Source organism: Hylaeus anthracinus, unplaced genomic scaffold (genome assembly GCF_026225885.1).
Source record: "Hylaeus anthracinus isolate JK02 unplaced genomic scaffold, UHH_iyHylAnth1.0_haploid 5, whole genome shotgun sequence".
Classification (NCBI taxonomy): domain Eukaryota; kingdom Metazoa; phylum Arthropoda; class Insecta; order Hymenoptera; family Colletidae; genus Hylaeus; species Hylaeus anthracinus.
Window position 1 is genome coordinate 1,126,291 of NW_026535322.1, and position 23,560 is coordinate 1,149,850.

General features: G+C 47.7%; 1 long non-coding RNA gene across 1 annotated transcript in view; it reads right to left on the reverse strand.

Annotated features, from left to right (window-relative positions):
* Positions 1 to 20,712, reverse strand: part of LOC128895368 (uncharacterized) — a 92,972-nt gene extending 72,260 nt beyond the window's left edge. Inside the window, exons 1-2 of the long non-coding RNA XR_008461754.1 lie at positions 20,598 to 20,712; positions 1,507 to 1,632 (exon numbers count right to left, since the gene is read on the reverse strand). This is a non-coding gene — a long non-coding RNA (uncharacterized LOC128895368). The remainder of the gene's footprint in view (positions 1 to 1,506; positions 1,633 to 20,597) is intronic.
* Positions 20,713 to 23,560: the final 2,848 nt, after the last annotated feature.

Consider the following 23,560-nt stretch of genomic DNA (forward strand, 5'->3'; position numbering starts at 1 on the left):
CGAGAACTCACGGGAAATTTAATAGTCCGACATCGAGGTGGAACGGGGACTGAATCGACCGCAACGAAAACAGATTCCCGCGAAAAAGAAGGAACAGGTGAGAAACGCCGGTCGTCTCATTTGCATGAAAAAATGTTTAACGTCGTAACGAATTGTGCGCCAGTGTTTGCGAGAGTTACGAGGCACGTCCGCGTCCCTCGTTTCGCTTTCATTGAACGAACGCTCGGTTCTGTTCCACGGAAACGAGCACCTTTGTCTCCGATTGCGCGAGACAGGACACGGTCGAGTTAGTTAAAAAAATGAATTAAAAGTGTAATCCGCGCGCTGATTGAGAGGGTCCGCGTGCCACCGGTAGAAGGACTTTTCCGAGACGGAGAATACCTCCGGTCTCGCCTCGTGATTCTTTTCGCTCTCCTGGGGACTACCTCGGAAAAGAGGTTGCCTAATTAAACGCGGGGTCGATCCGCTACGAATGAGCTACTTTCTTCCGGGAAGAGTGTTCTTTCTCTTCGGAAAAACGACTCGTCCTCTGCGGAATCACAATTTCCCCTGAACGATCCCATTAGCTTCTCTTCGTACGCCAGTTCTCGACAACTTATACGGGGTGTTTCCGAACACTAATTTCCCAAGAATGGATGATACATTGTACAATCAATTTGTAACAAATCCTTACACATTGTAATTATTAATGAAATTACACTTATGGAATCCTAACTATGTAACTCAAAGCAAGAAACTCTGGTCAAAATCACCGTTCCATAAATCATCCTGTAACTTACGTTATCGCAAACGAAGCTTCCTTTGACGACATTTTATTCCGAAATTTTCAAATTATTTTCACACAAAGAATTATTTCCCTTTCGGTTGTAAATACGACTGTTTCCATCATATCCTGTATAACCGATCGATGCAACGAACGCGACAAACAGAGGGGAAATAAACGTCTCAGCAATATAATTTCGGAAGTGGCTAGTATCTCCTGATTTACCTACAATTTACTACGCAGCTTCCCCGTTTCCAGAGCTCACGGAAATCTTGCGTTTTCAGGACGAAATCCCTCCGAACGGAAAAGGGAGAAAGGGAGAAAGGGAGTCCCGCGAGGGTCTCGCCCCTGCTACGGTTTGTCCTAAAGAACGTTTACGTTTCTAAACCACGGGCTGATCTTAGAGCCGGCTTAGCCTCGTTTTATTTAACGCGTGTTTAAAACTAATAAAACCGGAGAGTCCGGGAATTCGAGTTGGAAGATCCGCAATCAGAGCCCTGATTCTACGACGGATAAACGCATTATACGTTGAGACAGTGACGCAACCATCGGGTGCGCAAAGGGCCAATTACACTCCTACCTTCTAAGAATATCAATCCTTCAACCATTAAAACCTTCTTCAATTTATGTGTCAAAGTCAACTAATGCCATAAAGATTAAACCTCGACGAAGGAGGTTTTTAGTTATTGTCTACGGTTAAAAAATATTCCTCGATATTATTTAAAGAAATGAATATTACATACAATACAAATTATTATTTCAATTATTCCATGTGCTCTTACCTGCAATCTCTCCCGCATGTCCTGCTATGTTGCATCATTTGTCTCGCAGTCGTAGTGTAGCCTGCATCTCCAACATGTACTCGTTACCTGTAAACAATTCAGAAAAATGTTAGAGATAAAACTCAAAGAGAATTAAATTTCACATAGAATATTATAATAAACTATTTCTCTATCCCCTCTAATAATTTTGCAAAGCGTCGAAATGTATCGTGGCGAGAGCGTTAATTATTAGTGGCACCCCTTAGTTGAATTTCTAAATGCGCCACTTTTCGAGTTTTCATTCGCGAGGAAAGCACGAGAGGAAAAAGGAGAGAAACGAAGATGACGAACGCTAATATCCGGTTACTCCTAAAGTTCTGACGAAACTTTAACTGTGCAAGCTAAACAATTATCGCTTAAGCCTTCGGCAGCTTACGGCGCGGTTTCTCGTCATCCTCGCCAACGCGGTTTATCCCGGCGAGGTAAACACGGATCGTTAACGCGATTAACGTGCCTCGAAGTTTTCTGAAATATATTCGACCTACCTGATTGCGAAGCTGTACATGTAACCTTTTTCGAGGAAACACAACAGAGCCTTCATTATCTGTACTAACAAGGAGTCAAGACTGTTCAAATATGGAAATTTTCGTACAACATGACACTTATTTTACACAGGGTACACGAGAATCATAGTTTAATCGACAAAGAGTGATTCTTTTTACAGAAACGAATCGAAAGTATAGAACGAAATTTTTTACCATAACCTTCTGTTTTCGAGAAAAACGAATTTCCCATTAATATATTTATTGAATATACTAAATCGATTAAGAATCTCATGAATAGTTGGAAGATACAACATTCATACAAAATTTCATGAGATAATTTGTCAAGAAATTATTATTAATAATACATTGATAGTTACATGTTGCGTGGATCCGAGATGGCAACGTACCGCCAGCAGCGACTTCTACTGGTCGACGTCCGAACGATTGCTTTGCAACATGTGTCTCATTTGAAGACGTTCTTTACCGCGGCGGAGTTCATGGAAGAAAGTTCGAAGAAAGGAGATGATATTGCGGTGCAAAAGGTAAAGTCTTAAATGTATCAAATAATATCAGCGGTGGTAGGAACAATTGAAATAACGACATTCTTGCAGTTTGTAAACGTATAGCTTTTCCGAGAAAATTCTACGCAAAAATGTCGATGCTTGCGAACGGTTAACCATTTGTTAGGGATTATCGGCGTGTCCCTCGTTCGAATTATACGGCTTCTCCGTAGTAAACAAAACGACAAGAACGTTGTCGATATTGTCTGTCTATACAGCTGAATGTGGCCAGTTAGAAATGACCTGCCATTTGGCTGGTGGCCGTATTTGCACACGGTCGACGGGTGGTCGAAATCCGTTTACAACGTCGCCGGTTTACAAGGATCACGAATACAATGAATGCGTTGCTACTTGGTGAATTCTGTCGAGTAGTCACCCACGTTACCGACGAGGCATAACCTTTTTAACCCTCGTCTCGCGTCAATAATTGCAGTGTTTATGATTTTTTTCTTACGATTTCTTACGAAAGTAAGCTACATCTAGAACCGAATTGTTTCTTTCTAAGAGCATAGAGACGATAGAAAAGAATGTAAGCAATATAGAGAAATCGATGCACTCGTTAATTTATTCGTTCATTATGGTTTGAGGTTATGTCGCGGATCAAATATAGTTACTGTTCTTGCACGCACATTCTCGCGATAAAAATGCGTCATTTTTTTGCATAATGCGATGCAGAAACTATGATAACGCGGAACCTACGATTCTATACGGTGTATTAAAATATACAGGTGTCACGTATGGTCGTGACAATCGTTGCAAGAACGTGAATAGAACGAATTTTACCGTGCGTTAGGTTTGTTTTCATGTAATATCCATACATGCCTCGTACTTTTACACTTTTTAATTAATTAGGAAACTTTTTTTTCTTATTCCAATAAATGCTATTAAACAAAGTGAAACTTACTCTACGTGTCGAAATACGATTGACTTGGAATACACGTCTATTAAATGCACGTGAAATAGGATGCGATAACTACACGTGTATCCATGTATCAGCATCACGTGAGTAAACATGACGTGTTGAAATACGTACAACTATAATTTCACGCGTACATACAAAATAGACTGTTTTATATTTGCTCTATCGACCTCGGCGTAACTTCTGTCAATTTCTACTTCTGTTAGTTGAAGGAGACATCGATTCTATATCAGATGAATTTATAAAATATATTTTTTTTAACGCACAATTAACCGAATAACTAAAGTAATTAACTACTTTACTTCAGCCCCCTAAACAATGTTTAGATTATTTTATTTCGACGATTTCGTAACTAAAAACACCATTTTTCATTTCGCGATTGCAGTGATTTAAAAAAAAAAAAAAAAAAAACATTGTCATCGAAGCGTGCAAGCATTCTTTGTCCTCGGACACGTATTTCGTTGAGATTTTGCGAAAACTACGTTTCCGTGGCTCTGGTTTAGAAGACGGTCGCTCCACCTTCGTCTCGAAGGTGCTTGCCGATGCCAATAAAACGATTTATGCCAGATGCAAGAATCCCTCTGTCCCATGATTCATTCGTTGCGTTTAATGGCGGGTAAAGGAAGGTCCTGCGTCGCTAATACGAAACACATGTTGAGGGGCTACGTTCCGCACCTGAGATTTCGCCAGTTACGGGATATACGAGGGCGGATGGGGCTCGCAGGGGGTTGGTCAGGTGGTCGTGAAAATGGGAAACGTTTTCGGGGACGAACACCTGAGGTGAGCCCACGTGCCGACCAGATGCGGGGACCAAGGTGATGTTTGCACCGACCGTAACGGCCGACAGGTACCTACGCTTTGGGTACCCCTCCCCAATTACGTTTTCACGAATTTCTGCGTTTCTGTTTACTACGCTCTCGCCGTTTTTCTTTATCCCGTCCACGTTTATGGTCGCGATTAGTCGATACGGTCCACCAGGGAAAGCGACTCGGAACGAAACGGTACATGAATTTTCCGACGAGACTCTCACGGTTCTCCTCGGCTGTTAGCAAGTTGTTAGTTTAGGTTATCGAAATATATTGATATTTTATCAATTATGGAATCATACGCGTGTATTCAACATATAAAATTTGATACCACAGTTTCGAGCGAGTTTCTAATCAATGATCATCGAAAAGATTAAATACGACGTCGAATTAAACCAGTAGCCGTGGATGTGTTAAGAAACTGTAACGAGAACCTCTGAATTAAATTCATTTCAACGTTCAATTCCGTCTTAATTTTTACCTCGCGTCTAAAACGACGGTGTAAAGATGCTTTCTTATCGCTCGTGGTGTTCGTTTCGGATTGCCGTTAAATTCGATCGTTTCTTATATATTTTCTCGAACGAGAGAGCAGGTCGAAACGGTAATAGGGGTTGAAAGGTGGTCGGCGTCGTTTCAGCGCGCCTAATTTCCTCGGCGGCGCACCATTCAAAATCCGGATCTGGCCTGTCCACGCCTCGAAATCATTAAAAACAAGTTAAACGCCCTAGTAGGACGGCTTTACGAGTCACCCGCATTCACAGACCTAAATTATTACGTCATAACGCAGTGTCCCGGCGTCGAGACTTCAGGTGCCCCGAAAAACGGGCACGTACCTGAAGCAGCCCCGTTTCCACATCGACGAGAATTATTTGTCTTTCCTCGACTGCTAGTTTGAATTTCACGAGACACATTTGTTCGACAAAATACCTCAAATAAGTAACGCGAATGCTTCAGAAAAAATATAACGAGTAGCAATTAGACAATTGCTGAAACTTACATATTTACTCACTACACACCGAAATCTACGATTGTGTACGGGAGTCTGTCTCGAAATCCAGTCGTTGGAGAGATTTGAGAAATTTCAAATAAGGTCTGCCCCCCTCTGGCCTGTCATAGAATCCGTTGGGCGGGCTCCTGCTTGATGTGGGTAAGAGGATCCCGTTAATAGACACGGATCTTGTTTATCAATCTATTACGCGTACCCCTGCCGATTATAAATTATCTTCTCGATCAGATAGTCATGCCAGCCTTATTATTGCATACACACAGGCGCCTATCCGACGATCCGGCACCGCTCTTCTTACAAACACTAGTGCAAATATTTCACGCGGTAATTAGCTCAAATCGTAATTTAACCGGTAAAGTCACCGCGCACAATGCACAAGTGGATAAGTCTGGAGATTAACAAACCGTGTACCGTAAGAGAAATGAAATATTCAAATGCCCCCGTGAAAAAAAAAATAGTTGGCGTTTTATTTTACGAGACTAACTACTTGTCGTGGGTAGCGTTGGATCGCGAGTCAAAAGGCGCGTGTAAACACTGCTTTGCCAATAGGAAAACTCCGAAATTTGGTGTCGAGTCTCGAGCCCATTTTACACTCAAAAAGAGTAAAATAAAGAATTTGAAGACTTTCGAACTCTTTCGACGACAGAATGGATCGCTATTGGAAGTTCGTACACAATTATCGCGAGGAAATATTTCACAGCGTAATTAACTGAAATCGTAATTCAACCGAGAGGGTCACCTCGCACGATGTAAAAGTGGATAAGTGGAGAGATTAACGAGCCGCGTACCGTAAGAAAAAATGAAATATTCAAATGGCTCCCTCGTGGAAAAAATATTTTTTTTTTTTTCTTATCTTACAAGGAATAATGCCTCCTCGCGTGGTGAAAAACGCATATAAAGGTGAATAAAATTTCTGGTCTTCTAAGCTCTTCCCAATTATAAATTAAACGTCTCTCCAGAGTGTAACGGCGCGCTCCTAGAACATTAACATTAATGATAACGAACGACGCGACTCAGCCTTCGCTAATCCCGTTCGCGATCTCTATGTGGACGAACCAAAGAAAACGGGGTTCGGTGAAAAGACCGTTACCGGAAGAAACGTTACCACTGATTTATTTCGGTTGCATTTTCGTCGTCGTTGCTGAACGATACTCCTTTAAATAACCTACTTAGGGCGGAGGGTGCTTCCTATCGAGTCTTGTTATTTCCTTAAATAACCGTGACAGGCTAACTTTGTTTCTCGAATCACCGATGAGCTTCAGCGCGATAGGCGACGAGAAGAGAGTTTTAGGGGAGAGAGGAACGGAGCAGAATCGAGCGACCATATACCAAGAGGTGGTCTTCCTTAAAAGCAATCGGTTGTACTACTATTTTGAACATTTCGTCGGGGTTAGGCCCTGAGATATAACCGGCCGAGATGAAATTATAGTCACCCTGTTTCAACCGTGCCTTTAACTTATGCGACATACACGCTGCTAAATTATGTAACGCCCCACGTAGACACTCCACGGTCCCGCTGCTACAGGATGTTCCTGTGTACCGATGTTAACTCGCGATTCGGCTTTTTATCTTTCCCTCCCCGACTTCTCTCTAGTACTACCTCCTACATCGTTCTTTCTTTGCTTCGACCACCGAGCAATTTGTTCGTCGACCGATCGTTCGTTTTGGGCTGCGCGTACGCAGAAATGTTTATCGACGTATCGCCAGTTTTTTCACCGTCATATTTGCGGCGCAATTGGATTTTAAAGCCGATACATTTTTAATGGAAAACTTCATAAATTTGTAATCCTTGTAATTTTTACGTTCATATGGAAAAATTCGTCGTCATTACCGCTGTGTGATCAGTGCGAAATTCTTTTTTTTTTTTTTCATGCATATGTTAATTAATTCTGAAGACGACATGTGTACCTACTCCCAGGGTTCGCCAAATTGCCAAGAATTTCTCGTGCGATCGTATCGCGTTTCGCGTTAAACGTGCCTACACGAACCTAATATTCGTGCACACCGTAAATGCGAAGCTCGTTTTCAGTAAACATACAAAAGCAAACGGCCATACTCCCGCACCGATTTCGCGACGCGAGCTGTTTTCGGTAAATTTAAAAATCAGTCAAGAGAAACATCATGGGCTAGAGACGACCGTTCTTGACACGTAAGTTATGATCTTGCGCGTTTCAGTAGTAAAATATGATTTCACCTATTTCTAGGTGAAAAGCTTATCCGTTTTCGCTTTCCCTCCGCGCGTCGCACTTTTTTTCACGTCCTTTCAAACGCGAACGAGCAATTTGCTCGTGAATAACTCTCGGTTAGAGCGTGGACGATGGAATTTAATGCGCCAACCGTTGCCATCCTCGCCTGTTCCTTTCTGCATCGACAGCTCATCCCGGCGCGCTTTTATGGATTTTTCCATTCGCGCGTCGCGAACAGAATAGACGCGGATCTGACGGACTCGCGTAAAAGTTTAATCGAAAGTAAATGTTACGTTCGCAACCTTTCTCGTCCGTTTACCTTCCATCTCCGTTGAAACACTGCGAAGGGTACATTACAAGCTCGATATCATAGGAGAACACGAATACGGAAGTTTTCGCGTACAACGACAATCTTTTATCTTTCGAACGTGAGTCGAAAGGGAGTTTAGCGTGAGCCACACAAATGATCCTCATCAATGGGTGATATTAGTTGATCTATAAAAGTTGCTCCAAGTACTCTCTGAAATCGACGAATTTACTACGTCTGTGAGAGTATCGAAGGAGACTATCGTGGGAGGGATTTGCCCCGATTATTCAAAACGAAGTCGCGAGGTGAACCCTCCTCCACCTTGGACGACCTAACCGATTCGTTTCCCAGATACCGACAGCGCCATTTTTTGGAGTACAATTGCCGTTTAAAGAGATAATCGCGGAGCAGGGAACGAGGGCACGTCGGGTCCAGGGCGTGCGTCATCATCTCCCTGCCGTTCCTTCTTTCTGGCGCGCTTCTTCTTTCCGAGTTCTCGTTGGTTGGCGCGACCGAGACGAGAAAAGAATGAAAAGAGTCAAGAGGGAGAGCTGAACGAAAGAAAGGATTGAGCGGTCCGGTGCTCGCAGTCTGGATGTAACCAACAAAGAGGGTGTCGAGAAGGGCAACGATGCCCCCACAATACCGCTCTGATAAACGAGGCGACATTGTCCGTCCGTCTTTTCTCGCTCCGCGCCTCCGCTCCTCTTTTCCTTTCGCCCCGCTCGCGGCAAAGAGGACAGCTCCCTGTCACTCACCGCGAAACGGTGCCTTTTTTCTCTCACACTTTTTTGTTCGAATCAGAAAACGCGACTCGCGAGACTAGATCGCGGTCTCCGCGCCGTTAGCTCGCCGTTCGTTAGAAACGAGACTTCTATTGCATCGGTGTATGGCCTTAAGTAACGATGCCGACGAGAACCGGCCTTGTTTCGTCGTCAGCGATCGATGAAAAGGAATGACAAGATTTGGGATAAGTCCCGAAATAAATTCGACAGGCGACGCGGAGCTGGTCAGGACCGAACGATCGAGATTGAGAGGCGTAATAATTGATCCGGTTGATTTTCTGAGACGTCGTCACGCGGGACCGTTTCGCGAGGTTGAAATTGCGAGCGGTTCGGCCGGTTGGCGCGGATTTAAGGCGAGAAAACGAGGCTGCACGCACAGAATGCACAGAACATGCCAGCAGGGAGACGGCTCAAAGCTACAATTTATGTTTAACTGCCCTGGCAGTTCGTTAACGAGGACCCGCTACGGTCTTTATAAGCGCGACGTGTATCTACGATCGCCTGAGCTCGAATTGGGGGGACACGATCCCGCGACTTTCCTTTACTTTTTATTTATTCATCTTTTTTTTTTTGCCTTCATATTTTCTCTCGTTGAATATGCCCGCAGTCGTATAAATAAATCCCTAATTGGGCCGGACCCTATTTGTTTCTCTCCTACGTTGTCCGGCATTGCGTCTCGTTCCTTCGACTCTCTAGCTTAAGTCAGTCGTAAGTAACCCACAGATTCCTTCCTGAAATACAACAGTAGGACCTTGATTGCTAGGAATCGAAGCTTGCAATAGATAAGATAATCAATCCAGCGAGTAATAGGGTCTTCGACATTACTTGTTGCTTTGCAACCATCTCCACTTGTCGACACTATGCAAATGGACGAGGCTCTCGTGCAATAGTCGAGGTTTTACCGTACCAACTCGAGTTTGTACAGATACGCCCTCGAGTCTCTTACACTCGAGGATTGTAGAGATCCAGAATCTATTAGTCTACAGCGTGCAAGCGAGATACGTTCCAATGAAAATTTCTGCAAATCCCAGTACAGAAATCGCAAGTTACTCCGTGAGACATTTCGACAGCTGCTTCTTAAAATATTCGCAATACTTGCCAGCCGCATTTCTGAATAATTGTCTGTCGCCGCGTGACTTCTGCTCGCGTAACCATCGAACCTCTTTGCGCACCGCGTCATTATGAATTCCAACGCGTGAAATATACGCCGCCTTGTTCGTATGCTAATACTTTCAAACGCGGCAATAGACAACGATTTAAATCAATTACAAGCAGACGCGCGCCAGACGCCGAACATCTTTCTTTCGTTGGCGCTCGTTTCGCGGCTAGTCGGTGCGGCGACTCGATCTTGCCTGGGTGTGTATCGAAACGCGTAGAGATAGCTCGGTCGTCGTCTTCTCTCAGTGGAAATATGCGAAAGTCGAGGAATTACGGGTGGGGTAACTTATCGAGGATGTCAGTCTGATTAATGGCGCGTATTTTGGCCAATCGAGGCGAAACCCAAAAATTATTAATTTCGTGGCGTGCGTTGACCTCGGATCTCGGAGTCGGCCACATTCGATGATTTTTATTGCTCGATGCCTTGTGAGGTCGATGCATTATTCATGCGCGATTCGTCTCGTCATTCTTTACCGATCGCTGCTACACGTGGTATCGCTGTGAAATTTCAGCAGCAAAGATCGGGAAAGCTTGAGATGCCCGTTCTTATTTCGTTGGTTCAACGTAGCGTCGATTTGGGCTCAATTATAACACTTTACGTAGGTTTCTTCGCACTTCTTTCTTTTACTTTTACTTTTTGAAAAGAGATGCGTTAACCAGTGTTCGATATTGCTGTTAATTGTTCATTCGACTTCAAACTTTCATTGTCCTGGAAGTATCAAGCGACTTCCTCCCGTCTCGCGGATGGATCCCTTTATCCCCGAAAACAACGGTTCCTCGCGAGCCGTTGCCAAGAGTCCCGCGACCATCCAGATGGCGAGTGTCTTCGGCGGAAAGGAGCGAGGCGGGCGAGGTTTTAACGTCCCTTTTACGACCCTTTAAAATACCATCGTCGCGGCAGCTACCGGGGGCTCTCTTAATTATTTTATGAGAATTCCGACGACAATGCTCCGTGGCAAAAACAAGCGGTAACACCCTGTCCGTCGCTCGGCTCGCAAGCCACGAAGATTACGAGCGATGCTTCGGAGCCGTTCGAGCGCGGCCGTTCTACGGAAATTTTCAGAACTAACCGCCGTGTCGTTAAAACGCGCGCGAAACGTACGCGCGAGCACGATAACAAATTTCAGGGTGGTCCCTATAACCATATCCCTCGCTCTCCCCGATTAATAAAGATACCGCGAATTAAACGCACCCGTGGAGGCTAAGTTTCGCTCCATTTGGGTACGTTGATGTTTCTACTCGCGAAATATTTTGATTACCAGCGTGAAGCGTGCTATCGGTGCGGGTAATCAAATTGGAGTAAATATGTAAAATGGTTTGGAAAGTGGGGCCACGAGTTTTCGGTCGTTGGGTCCTGTTCCGTTTCCCTTTTATCTCGGATTTTTCGAGATTCTAGCGTATGCGTGTTACGGAGGCGTTGGATTCGAATGGCGAAAAATATAGGGAAAGGATCTTTTTTGACGCTTCGGGACGAGTTAAGTGCACGAAGACCAATCGAAGCGGAGGATCCTTAAAATGCCACTCAGAGGCGACGAAGGAAGAAAAAGTCGGCGAGGGCAAATGGGGTCTCCTTGTATCGGACGCGGCGAACCAGCGGACGAGGAAGCGAGAATATATGTAAATATAGGACGGGTAGAGAGAGAGAGAGAGAGAGGATGGCGGAGAACACGGCAATTAATTATGTATACGCCTATAAAACGAAGGCTCGCGCTTTCGAGTCCATAAAGGATGACCAGCAGGGAGGGGAGAGAGAGAGATGGGGTGTTACGTTTATGCATCGTGTATTATTTGACGGACCAATTATCTCGAGACTCGTATCGCGTTAAAATCTGGGAAAAATTGATGCCGGTGAACGGTAAATAGCCTCCTGATATAGCCGCCACGTGGTTGATCATTTGTGCGTAGCAAGGTCCGAAAGTTCTCGGCCAAATCGCGATAGGTCTCTTGAATACAGAAGGGCAAAATTCCCGTCTAGAAACAAGATTTCGAACGAATAATGGAAATAATTTTCGTGACGGGCGCCTGAAAATTTCTCCGAACGAAATACGATCGAAACGTTCGCGTAATATGAGAAATTATACCGGGTGCCTAACGGAAGGAGGGTGCGGAGAACGATTTCTCGTTACGCGATCGTGGACGTTTATCGCCTCGTTTTTCTCGTCGCTAAAAATCGCTCAGGTTTTCGACGAGGATAATTTATTTCCCGGGTACACCGATTATCGGTCGAATAAAGTAGTCCGCGATGAAATATACAGGTGATAAAATTCCGTAAGTTTTTTTCTCTTCCCGTTCCACGATACGCTGCATCGAGTTGTTATGTAAAGCGCTCCTTAGTTCTGACGCGCTGTATTCAACGTCGACAAGTACAGCGAGTTCTCCAGTTACGCGTAGATACGCCGCTTGTTCATCCATATATTTCACATGCGTATACGCACTTGGGTAGTTCATAAAGTTTCCTGTTCTTCAACTTTTCTTTCGTGGAAGAAGTACATATCCGTTTAACTTGAATTAACTCTTGAAACTTTGCAGGGATCATCGTTGAACCGAGCAAGTGTTCGCGTTACCTAGAAACAACCATATCAGTTGTTTTCAATAAGATTCAAAGAAGGTCCGTAACCAAACACGATCTTCGAATCGTTACGTAATGTCGGGAATGAAATTCGTGTTATATGGACGACTGTTATATAAGAACTGTTAGATTGTCCCAGAAATCGTGGATCGTTGGTTCGTATTAGGATGATGGCTCTTCGCGGCCACGGCGACGAGCGGAGTCGTAAAATGGGCTTGGGCCCCTGCGGTGTGGACGAAGGAACGAGTTTGGTGACATCGAAGAGGCCTTGTCAGGAGGCCCATCTTGCCACTTTCCGACTCTTCCCTTCTCGTAGCGGATTTTGGAGTGGCAAGGCCTAGAGAAAGTGCACGATCGCTTTTCTGCTTAGGCCAGCATCTCTTCCAAAGGCCACGAGGAATCGATCTTGCTCCGTTTTGTTTCCTTTTGTGGATCGACAATAGGAAAGTAACTTTGATCAACCTTTGATCGAAAGGAATATCGCAGCACACATTTCTATTATCTACCAATGTTCTCGGAAGAAAGTGTTTCGAGCAAAGTTTGCCCCGCTCGTTAGAAACGAGTTGCGCGTTACATTGTATTCTTGGATGACCATCCTCGCGGCAAGGGACACGTGGTACCTTTTACGTATTTGGTCGAGGCTATCTCGGCACATTATATCGGAGAAATAAGCGTTCGCGAGGCGTAGGCAGACGCCTCTGGTATCCCGAGAAGTAGATCTTCGATCTGGTCTTACGGCTCTAGCTCTCTTTGTAGCCCGTTCTCTGTGGCTGTGCTCGTGTAAGTGAAACACGTATCTCTCCTTTGGGACCGTTCGAGCTCTTTCGAACGGAACGCAGACATTTATCCTCGCTTCAAAAATTACATCTTCGATTCTCGCGGAAATACTTTTCCCTTCGCTCCTCCTCTGGTAACTTCAACGTCGAGCCGACCTTTGTCGCGGAGACGAGGAAAAAGAGTCTATCTTCTCTCGGTGGATATCGAACGCGACAGCGAGAAAGATTTTTGTCTCATACCGCTTCAAAATGATGGTGCAACGACGTTGCACTTATTACCAGAATGTTCGGATATAGAGGAGATCTGAAAGCTGGCAACGATAAGAAAATTGGATCTGAACGAAATGGATTCGAGTGAGACGGCCGATGGAGATGCATATAAGAGGTCGTACCTGGAGGTGACTGCGCGATCCACGGATCCGATAGGGACCCGTCCCAATCATCCGAGTATAGATAATTTTGAATCGAGTCACAGCATTGATATCGAGTCGTTACATCACGGGAATAAGTGTGTCCACGACGTGCCGAGGCACTCGCGGAGACGCTGGCGTATCCCGAGAAGTAGATCTTCGATCTGGTCTGTGTCGTTGGAGGTACATACGAAAGTACGTAACTCGAGGTACGTATCTTTCCACGGAGGCCGAGCTGCCGAGTCCCTTAAGGTTTCGCTTTATCTCGCATCGGGCATTGTCGCTCGCGCCGGCTGACAGTGCCATAGGGCTACCGTGAAAGGAGAGGAGGAGGACGGAGTCCCTCGAGCGGGCGGTGTAAGAGGAGCCCACGGCCACGAGGAGATCCGCCTGGAGATCGAAGATCCGACGACGAGAACGACGAGTGAGAGGACGCCGTCGTCCAAGGCAGATCGAAACATCTACCCAGCGCGCGGGGACCACGAGAGGCTACCATCCTCCGCGATCGAGCAACGATCGAGACCCTCGAACGACGCCCGTCACTTGTCCTTTCAAAGGACAAGTTGCGTACGCTAGATTCTACAATTACTCCGAGCTTCTTTGCGAACTTACTTCGCGCCCGTCCGTCGCTTTCGATTCCGTCCTCTGATCTCTCCTCGTCAGTTTGTTCGTTTCTCACTTTTTGCGCCTCAGGAAAACTAATTAACGAGTTTTTCTAAAATGGGAGAGCATCTCGATTCGATCGCCACGGATCGAGACGGGGAATGGAATTCTGGAAGACGGGGGATCCTGCTCCAAACGCGAGATAACGCGACGAGTTGTGTGCGAGTACATATCGATGAACCAAGATCGTAGCTCGGATCGGTGGATCGAGCCTGGGCGACCAGAGGCTAGTTGAGCGGACGAGATCGAACGCTCCGGTCAGGTACCAGCCCGATGTGTTCGCGAATCGAGCCGAGATCTAACCACGATCGACGCCCGTCACGTGTTCGCTGCCGGGACAAGTTGCATCCCAACAGATTCTACAATTACTCGGACCTGTTCTGCGAACTTACTCGCGAAACTTGCGAGGAGATAGGACGAAAGGGAGATTTATTCGAACGAAGAGGAATTTAATTTGCGTTATCGTTGCAAACGGCGACAAACGTAGGATCTATCAATTGGTGACTGAATTGCCAACAGACTCCTTTTCAAATTCCTCCTTCGTATCGCGTTTGCCCAGGTATCATTTGAATTCTCCTTGCCACGAAGATTGTTCAAATATGTGTTAGCAAGCAGAGATCTTTCTCGCCGATGAGTTTGATTTAACGACTCCTCTTACTGAGATGTCTACATCGAATGCGAGCTCGTTTTCGCGATACTAAGATCGAATGATTCGCAAGTAACTCCGCTGTTCGGTAGCAAGTATTCCCGTTTCGAGAATATATCCTCCAACGTCGCGACGTCTTAACACTCGTGATTCTTCTAAAATTGCGGACAGGAGAACTGGAGACCGAGACTGCATAACGAGATAAAATAGCCCTTCGGTCTGCAATTTTAGACGAGCGACGCAATTTATGGACGTCGCCTGAGGCCATCTTCTTGGAGCAGGACGTTACCTGGTCTCTAGTCCGTAAACGCTTCCACTACGAAGTTACCGAACAAGTTCGGATTAGTAGCCCCACCCTGAGCGGAGTACGCTGATCGTCGCACACAACATTCCTAAAATTACCTACTATATTTAATCCCTTCTGGTGCTCGAAGGCGTTCATCGAAACGACAGAACAAGTTGTAGTTGTCACGGAGTGCGCGATTCTGGTATCCGTTTCTTCTCTCGGATTCGATTCTCGAGCCTCGCACGAAAATCGGCGAGAAATAATATAATATTGTATATTCCCGATTTCGACGACGTTCGCACGGCTGTAAATAACGCAGGCTACGGCCTCGAGAGGATCGGCTGCGAGAATAGGTTAACCTTCGCGAGAGCGTCGAAAAGAGTCTCGCGGACTATCGAGTAGGCGCTGAGCGTCGAGGGTTTCGAGTCTCCGAGGACATCCAATCCATGATTTCCGGTTTACCCGTCGTCACATAAATTCACCGAGTGAATGGGAATCGGTTGGTTCGTTGGATGCTGGCATGGCGAAGCCGTTCGCGATACGCCTGCCTCGCTTGTTCCTTCCCCAAAGAGATCGGGACGTCGGTATGGGCGAAAGGTGCCGGCGTGAAACGTCGAATAACATACTAACCGGGTGTCCCACAGCGCTAACCTGTCGTAGGTGTTCCGTTACCAAACTTCTTTCTCTACCTGAAAGGATCCGCGCGGCTCGCAAGGCGTCTTTGCGAAATCGACGCGGCTCGCATCGCCGACTTTCGAAAGAAACTCGTCCCGCGAGTCGCGCGAGCAAAATTATTTGCGACACTACGCGACGAATAAATTGTTGCTGGATCGACTCCGCACGGTCGGGCGAACTTTAATTGGAGCGTTCCCGCGGAGATTCCGAGAACTTTGCCAGCAGTCGCGACAGGTCCTCGACGAAAGTGCCCGTCCCGTTCTGAACGGAGAGAAACGCGGTTGCGTCAAAATTATGAACCCGACCCGATGAAAACGAAATTTTTTATGCTTGTGCTCTTTTAAAACGAGTACTGCATTTATCGTTTCTCAGACGTATCCACTAATTCGCATACTCGAGAAAAGTGCTTTTTGATTTCGCCCTCCTCCCGCAGAGATAGTTGCGCGGGTGCCGTACAACCCCTGCGCCCACGGTACGAGTCGCGCCTGCCTATACCTATACATATACCTCCGAGGAGTCTGAGGTTTCGATCGTATCGTTACGGAGAGGGTACCTCCCCGCGACGTCATGAAAGCTGGTTCGTTTTGGTTTCCCGGGATCGTATATTGCGAATTTAGTGGGAAGCCAGGACCCTCGAAACGATCGGCTGGCTCGTAGCTGGATCGCTGCCCGATGCTTCGTCGTCGTTCCATCCTCCTCCTCCTCCTCCTCCTTCTGCCCCCGGTCTCTCGATCCTTCGTCGCATTTTTTTTATTTTCGTTATATCAAAGGTACACGTATTCCGTGCTGCTTGTTTTTATCGACACGAATGGGACTTTATGACGTCCCGTCAACCGACCGCGCCGCGAGCCTCGTCTTCCGCCGTTTCTTCCCTTTTCGCCTCGCTCCGATGGACGTCCGTGGCGTCTGTAGAAAGAAGATCCTTGGTTCGTTTTCCGCCAGCGAAGAGCCAAGAGCCAAGGCAAACGAAGGCACATGCGTTCGAACCTTGGCACACGTTGGCACATGTGCCTTAAGTTGTCTTGGCTCTCATCGATTGGGCGCGGCTAACTCCGAAGGAGTACAAATTTCTAATTTATGATTGATCCGACAATGACGAGTTACAATCAGAAAAAGTAGTGCTTGCGCAACACCAAGTCCATCTGCATGACTTTCCGCGAACTTCTGCAGTTTCGAGTGGCTCGAACACGCCGAAAACGCGTGTCCCATTGGTGTTCTCAGTTTGTAAGTCCGCCCACGCGTTCGTGCGTCTGCTCGATCGAGATATCGTCCAACGACCGAGCCGCACTCCGAGGATAAGGTTCGATTTCGCGGATAACGAGATCCCAGAGTCTGAAATAACCCGCTCGATCGGATACGGAGATCGCGTGCGAGAAGCGCGCTCGGTTGCTCGCGACGGGATCGCTCGATAACGGTTTCGTTTGCTCGATATATGGAACCGTCGATCGGCCAACCTGCGCCACAGGGACGAAGAATGGACAATGTTTATTTATTAACTTGGCGGGATAGTGCATACAAAATCGAAAAGTAATGGCAACGAAGTACGATACAGTTAAAAAAATACGCGTTAAGCTTTTATTTGAAAAGATGCGACACTGGCTGGCAGCTAGCTTTGGAAATGAAAAACGTGAAGTTAAGCCAGTGACTACGAGCGCGTTATACGTTCAAAGTTGTGGAAGTGTGGATCACTGGTACGTCGTCCATCACTGGTACGTTTACCCTAGGTAATATCAATCGGGAGGGGTCAGAGTAGCGTGCATCGGAGTAGCGCGACAGATCGGACGATTTGGAATTCCATTTATATCGGTTCGATTGTTTCTCTGTCGTGCGACGACGACGACGACGACGACGATCGAGCACGCACGCGGTGACCCGACGGATTCGAATGTAAGAATGCAACGCACGTTCTTTCGGTGGAAGGTAATCGGATCAATCAGGACTGTTGGCCTGATTTTTCTATCCGCGATGACGGCAGCGCGGCGACGTCGACGATGGCGAAGGTATGCCCTTCATTAAGGGTCCGAGAAAGATTTCAGAGCAATCGGCCGACGCGCGAACGGCTTCCTCACCGTGGCAAAACGTTCGCCGCAGCGGGAGGTAAACTCGGTTGGCTGACGTTCATTGGGATTTATGTGTTTTTAGCTCGGCATATGCCCCCATTGCGAAAGGATCTTTCTTAATTGGCGGTAGCCGCGGCGACAGTCCCTCGAGCGGCCTCCTAAGTCGCTCTCGCACGATGCGACTTAATTCGACCGATCTGGATTTTTCGCGACGTCCAGTCCAGCGAAAGACCGCTCGTTAAGCGGGGATCTTGCGCGTTGTATACTTTTTGTCGAACATACTTTATTAGAGACTTACGAATGCATGCTACGATACTTTAGGCGATAGTCGTAATTAATTTCATACTTTATCAATCTATGCAAGGAAGGAACCTTTGAGTGGACGAATCAGAGTGTTCTCTTAATCAAAGATGTCCGCCTCGTGGTCGCGCTTGACCGACGACGCTCGGACTCCCGTTTGCTCGACACGTAGATAAACGTCTGTCGCAATTACAGGTGTTACAAGTTCAATCGCTGCCGGCCTCTGTAATTACGTTATCTCTATTATTTCCACCGGGAGAAGGAGCCGCTGTTATGATTATCATGGTTACCTTGGAAAGTCTTCGCGCGACGTATGTCGATAAGTAATTGCTTGAACGATTGAAATGTCTCATTAATCTATTCAGCGGTTGGGGTCGGAGGTCGTGCAACTTTTTTTTTCATTCTCGGTAATTGTACCATAAATTCTGCACGAGCAATGACAAAATGTCAGTCGCGGAATGTGTAATCGCGATCTATGAATCCTACCTCGGGAGACGCGGAGCAACGTGTTCCACCGCGGTGTACAGCAAATTGTTCTTTTATCAACATTGTATCGCACGGAGAGATTCCCTCTCGTATTTATTCGATGATCATCGCGTACGTTTCGCGGATTCCTTCCGTGTTCCCGCTAATTCGCCGAAAGCTATCACCGTGCCGAGGTAACCGCGCGAAAGGGACTCGAAGGTTGGGCTGTCGCAACTGTAAGCGTTGGATTATTTACGAAATATTTTGTATTCCCCGAGTGTCCTGTTCGAAGGTATCGACGAGGATGGATCGATCTCTGAATCGCCTAATACTGGGAAAGTTCAGCAACAGAGTTGCCAGGTTTTTGTCACCGATGGCGCGAGACGGACGCGTCAGGAGGCAAGCTGGACGCGACACGTTGGAATTTCCCCCGCAAGAATTCGAGAAAGTCAGCTCTCGGGTGTTTATCGACGAGCGAGGAATCGCGAGAAGCGGGACAGAACCGGGAACGACGAGAGAGTCTACTATCGTGGCTCTCGTCTGGTTCTCTCGGTGTCTAGCGAGCGACCGGTCGAATTTCCGAGTCCCGTCACGCAAGATCGTGCCGCTCGCGCGGGGATTTTCTTTTTTACGCGGGGCTCCCCCGTCCGGTAACGAAGGACGCCTGGGAATTTTCCGCGGGGTCCGGCTCCGGCACCGTTCGAGGAAACGAGAAATCCGCCGTCGCAGACACGCTCCAAGGCGGATTATTTTTCTCTCCTCGTGGAAAACGTCGGTAGCCGGCATCCTCGGGAGATAAGGTTCGCGTACGCAATAATAAAATGCCTGCGGGGTGATCTATCGATCCGGCGCGACACCGTCAACGCGATCTACGACGCGGGCAGGTACGCGGGCCGAGGCAAGGTGGAATTATCGCGATGTCCCTTGATCGATGCGATTGTCGTTAGATGTTGGTATAGAGAAAGAGTGAGAGCGAGAGAGGGAACCGGTATTTGCTCACGGGTAGCGATGGCTTCGAACCAATTTAAGCTCAAACAACGCGTCAAACTCAAATAATTTCGAGACTCTTTCGACTTGCAAAATAATTGAGTCATTTCTTACTGGAAAACCTTGAAATGCCCAACATCTTCTTTTTTTATCGATGTCGAGTGGGCAAAAATTGCTGCACTTATCTAACCCGTGGATCGTTTCCGTCTTACCGAGTTAACGAACGCGGTTCTACTCGAGAGAAGTTATTTCGTGCTCGCGGAACACTCGGAAAGGAGGATTTAGAAATTACGGGAGATACGAGCCGGATATTGCGCTCCGTTTCCTGCGAGAAATACCGTAACACGGCCAGCGTATACGCCAATTACTTCAGCCGAATGCCAAACTATCTGAAATCTGGAGCCGGTTCGGGGATGGCTGGAGGCGTTTCTAGCGTTAACTCCTTACCGCTCGAGAGTTTTAGTAGCTTTTCGAATACTTGCGCACTGGGGAGGTTAAAAGAAAGTGTAAGTTGCGAAAGACGTGAAAACGTACTCTTGCGAGGTTGTGCGAGCGTGCGGGGTAGATTCTCGAAGCAACTGGTCACCGATGTTAGCGAAATCCGCGATCTCTGTACCGTTCGAATCGCGCGAAACGAGAGGTCGGACGCGGACTTTGAACGGTCGTGCCGTCGCTCGTGTCCTTCGCTGCTCATAATACCGGTCGACTCGGTTGCGTAAGCGATCGATTGGCCAGTAAACGGGTACAGTAGGCAATACTGCTGGTAGACTCGGTTATACTTGCCGCTTATACTCGATCAAAACGATTATAAACGATCCCCGTTACGCCCCGGGCGCATTCCTGAGGGATCAGCGTCGAGGAGAGACAGAAGAAAAAGGAAGGCGCGGGCCGATCTTTCGCCGAGACAAAACTACGACCCACAGAATCGTTGCGAATTGGAGTAGTATTTTCAAAAGTAACGTACCGCGCCTCAATGGAGAATCCTGATTATTTGAGACAAGCAAGTACGTCGTTTTGGGGCAGTCCAATAAACACAGATATCGTTAACCGCGAGAATGCTATACGATGGCTCGCCTCGCCTCCTCGGCGACGTTCGATACACGAGCAACGAGCAACAAGCAAATAATCGATGGTCGCTGCGATTGCCAAAGTCCAAATCCTTTAACGGGAGCACGGAAGTGGCAATCGACGACGTTGAACTCCGGAACTAGCGTGAAACGGAAGGAGCGTCGAGACAAGGGATTCGCGATCGTTCTCGATTTTATCGTCGGGGCTCGTCGATCGATCGTTCGATCAGTTGGTAATCGACAACGACATCGACATCGACGCGCTAGTAGCCATGGCGACGAATCTGCCGCAGAAAGCACGCGATTGGTTTTCGCGGCACGATCTGACCTAAAACCAGGCTCTGCTCGGTTAGACCTCTCCTCCTTCTCTTCGTTCCTACCAACTGCCTTCTTTACCTCTTTGATCCACCTCCACCACCTCCTCCTCCTCCGTCTCCTCCTCGTTTAGCTCTTTCGCCTCTTCCCTGTCCCGGTTCTGTGACGGCGATCTTAGCACGGCAGTGCCGGTTTCTTTGGGCGCTTAGAAAAACGTTGATTTCACTCCGTTGGAATGGTGACACGATGTGCACGTCGCGTTTACACGAGCGCCTGCCTCGTACCTCTCTTCGCTACCGCGACACTCGGTGTCGAGCGCATTGTATAGCGCATACCTAAAGCGAGTACATTATGCGAGCGTCGCGCCGTTCCAGACAGGACGAGACACGCTTGATCTCCCTGTTATTTCACCGAGAACCAGCCGGATAACCCGTCGTCGCGAGCAGTCTTGCGGTTCCGCGACGTTCGTGCGATGTCCCGATGCAACTAGAGTTACCAATCTTAGCATCCCTAGATCGTAAAGAAAGACTAAGGGAAGGTGTGGCACTCTGGATAACAATATTACGGCGCACAATTGCGTCTTGGTCCAAAGTTATGGGTCTCGCAACCACTGAACTCGGGAAGAAATGAGAATCAAAGGAACAAGTGCGATCTAAATTTTCAGTAAGGATATTTTATCGAGAACCAGTCGGACACTCCGTCGTTGCGAACTCTGTTGCCGGTCCACGCCGATCTAGAGTTACCAATATTACCGGTTAACAATATTATCCAGACTATCGAAAAGAATACAGCAAGATTAGGGCACCTCGTGGACCTCTTTTAACTCTTATACCCACGGAAAAGCTCGCTGCTAACAGCACTGTCGGTTTCGTGACAAGCAGGGATCGTATCAATTTGTAAGTACGCGCGATTCCAGCGGAACATGCTCCCGTTACACGCGTCCGCTTATCCTGGATCCATCTGGCGCGTAGGCACGTAGGTTTTCGTATCGGCGAGCAGTTTCAGCGGGGAAAACGTTTGACGTGTCCGTTCCCGTAATCTATGGCGATCCAGCCTCCTACCATGACGCTTATCGCGAGATCTCCACCGGAGTCCGTGGAGACATTTGCAGCACGAGTACGCGCCGTTTGTGCTTCAAGTTCAACCAGATCTTGTCTCGTCTCGTACTACGCAATAATGCTCGCATAATGTGCACGCTTTGGATACGGGACGCGCGATGTGCGCGGGACAACAACGAGGAAAGCATCGGTGGCGAGGTGATTCGATCCGTGGATACCCGCTCAAATCCAAGACTCTTGCAAGTGCGAAGCTCCGAACCAAATGGCCCAGCTTGTCCACCACCCTGGGATGTAGGCCCACGTTGGATCGTCGAGGAAGGCGTTGGTTACGAGGCAGCGAGATTCCCGCGACCGTGGAAGACAGCGCAGAGTTAAAAGCTCGCGAGCGTGGCGGAAGAAATAAAGAAATATCTGAGTTAGGTACCGGCGGTTAGTACGCGAACGTGTGTAAGCGTAAAGGGTTGGTCTTGCCGAGGCATCCGGAGGCCCTTACGGGCCGCAGAGGGGAATGCGGTTATGATAATGCACCGGCCACCGTGCTACGCGAAGAGACTCCGGAGGTGAACTCGCTCTTTCCCGCTCTTACGCTCGTTATTTCCGCCTCTGTCTGGCCGACGTCGACGAAAAGCCCGTGCAACGGCGCGCATCCTCGCAGCGTGCTCCATAACGTACCCAAGGGGCATTTATCCGCGACGATAACCGATTTTGGCAAACCGTTCGCTGCTTTCTGCGCGCTCGGTCGCATAAAGGCGCGGCCGCTCGCAGATGGCATCGCGGTCGCGGCTCCTGTCCGCGGAAACTGGCTCGACTCGCCCATTGTTCCCGCGCCCGGCCTTCGAATCGAACTCCTGTTCCCGCGATCGCCGATTTTATGGGTCTTTTTTGCCCCATGCCCGGTGAATTCGCCATTCGACCGATCGTTCCCTCGATTTACGGGCCTCGGTGTAGGTCCGCTCCCCGTCAACGGATCGGTGATGCGATAGGAGGTATGGGGCCTTACGATGGCGCGCTTGCACAACTCCTGGACTTGACAAAACAGTCAGAACACCATCGGAGTGTTTGTGGACGAACAAGCCACAAGCTTTTATAGAGTGTACGCACAAAGGAACGTTGGGTGTCAGGCTGACACTGTCAGCTTCCCTACGCAAAGCAAACAAAGCAGCGCACGACTGCTGAGGAATCATTGACTGTGCTCGACTCGACTAAACAGTTTAGCGGGCGGAAAGTCGATAGTATGAGCCCAGCCTCTCAATGTTCGCTACCCTCGAGGAACTTTGGATGAATTCAGGAACGTGAATCACTGGAATGCCGCAGCTACACGCCATCAAACAGCGTTTCCACGTGCGACAAGTAGCGCGCAGTTCGTTTCCCGTGCGCGAGGACCACCGCGACCTAAACGGATAAATTGTTTCCAGTCCATTTACCATTAACCGTGACGGGGATTTGGATTCGAGATTTTCTTCGACGCCACGAGGATTCGAGACGAG